The following is a 1,859-nucleotide window of genomic DNA, read 5'->3' as shown; positions in this document are numbered from 1 at the left end:
CGCAGCTGCGCAGTAGCGAGGTCGGATCGTTAGTCAACGAAGTCCTTGGGAGAGGCAGGATGCTCTGGCTGATGCTTCTAGTTTCCCCAGACCGGAAGCAGTCATAGCCGGAAGAGGCTGCCGGGGAGATAAGAAATGAGCAATCAGAGAGAAAGAGCAAGGCAGGAGGAGGGTGGGGAGGCGAGCAGGTTGTCCCACCCAAGGCGACCCTGTGACTTTCTTGGGGAAGCAGGTGGGTCGGGCTGTGAACACCTCGTGGACGTTTCTTCGCTGTCACAGCGTTTCAGACCTGGAAATGCGACCTACAGCTCACTGACACCCGCAGGCTCTCTGCCCACAGTGCAGGCTGCGGTGGAGGGCTGGGGAGCAGCGGTTAGAGATGGATGGGCGACATGTTCCAGGCAGAAGCCGATGGCTGCGCCCTGCCAGCGGCCCAGCCCCGTCCTTTTCTCTCCAGGAGGCCGCAACCCCAGGTCACTCTCGGCGCAGCGCGGGATTGCAGTGACTTCGCAGAAGGCCTGGAAAGGGCCTTCAGAGCGCTGGGTGTAATCATCTCCCCCGGCCTCCTGCACAGCTTGTTTCTGTCCACAGCAGCCCCTGACCCCCGCTCTTCCTTTCAGCACCCCCACAAGGACCTGGCCTGACCCGGGAAGCTGAGGGCCTGCCCTTCAAAGTGACACCCTCGGGGCTGGGGATTTAGCTCAGCGGCACAGCGCCTGCCTGACAAGCGCGAGGTGGTGAGTTCGATTCCCGGTACCTGGGAAAAAGAAAACAACCCCCCCCCCAAAAAAAAAAAAAATCCTGTTTGGGCTGGGGGTATAGCTCAGTGGCATAAGCGCCGGCCTAACAAGTGTAAGCTCCTGAGTTCGATCCCCGGTACCGCAAAAACAAAACAAAACAAATCAAAGTGGCACCGTCATCTTCAGCCCTGCCTATCCCCGTGTCCCTGTGAGGCTGGGCTTGTTCCTGGGGCGGGGACCCCGCAGGTGCCAGAGCCCCCAGGTGCCTACCTGGTTTATTTTCAGGGAAGCTAGCTCTAAGTTAACTGCTGAGAGATTTATATCTAGATTTGTGGGTTAGAAATTAATTTTAGCTGGGTGGTATGGCACAGTGTCATAATTTGAGCACTTGGGAGGCTGAGGCAGGAGGATTGCCCTGAGTTCGAGGTCAGCCTAGGCTACATAGGGAGACTCTGTGTCAAAACAACAACAACAACAAAAAAAACCTTTTAATTTTTATTGGTTATCAACTTCCATTTATATTTCGCTATTTACTTTCCAGTTATTTAATTTTGTAGTTAGTTTTAGGCTGCTTTTCTCCTGGTATTTGGGATTGAATATAGGGCGTTGGCTGTGAGTCCCTCCCTCCTTTGTTTTTTTGTTTTTGTTTTTAATTTTTAGTTTTTTGTCTTTTTGAGACAGGGTCTCAGTACACAGTTCAGGCCGGCCTTGCGCTCACTTTGTAGCCCAGACTGGTCTTGGACTCGCAGTGATCTTCCTGCCTCAGCCTCCTGAGTGCTGCCTCTTTTGGTTTTTCATCTCTGCTTCTTACACATCTGAGGGAAGGAAGAAGGCTGAGAGAAACCAGCAGAAAAAAGCAGGTGATACCAGCTGCAGTAGAGGTGGCAGCTGGAGGGAGCTGAGGACACCTGCTGTGGGTGTCTTGCAGGGTGGTTGTGGGTTCCTGGCTTGACCGCACATGACCTCCTCGAGCTGCAGTCAGCAATCTTTGAGAGACTGTGGGTGCCGTTCCAAAAAGGGAACTGTTCTAGAACTTACCTAGGCTTGTGAATTGGGCTTTATAAAAGCGTCCAGAATATAAAGTCAACACGCAAAAATCAATAGCATTCCTATACACAT

The 1,859-nt window shown here is 52.8% G+C and overlaps 1 long non-coding RNA gene across 1 annotated transcript in view; it reads left to right on the top strand.

Annotated features, from left to right (window-relative positions):
* Positions 1-50: 50 nt before the first annotated feature.
* LOC106148341 overlaps positions 51-1,859 on the top strand; it is a 10,348-nt gene continuing 8,539 nt past the window's right edge. The window contains exons 1-2 of the long non-coding RNA XR_001233688.1: positions 51-232; positions 621-737. This is a non-coding gene — a long non-coding RNA (uncharacterized LOC106148341). The remainder of the gene's footprint in view (positions 233-620; positions 738-1,859) is intronic.

The sequence above is a fragment of the Chinchilla lanigera genome, unplaced genomic scaffold (genome assembly GCF_000276665.1).
Source record: "Chinchilla lanigera isolate Chin_1 unplaced genomic scaffold, ChiLan1.0 scaffold00019, whole genome shotgun sequence".
Classification (NCBI taxonomy): Eukaryota; Metazoa; Chordata; class Mammalia; order Rodentia; family Chinchillidae; genus Chinchilla; species Chinchilla lanigera.
This window is presented reverse-complemented; position numbering and strand designations above follow the sequence as displayed.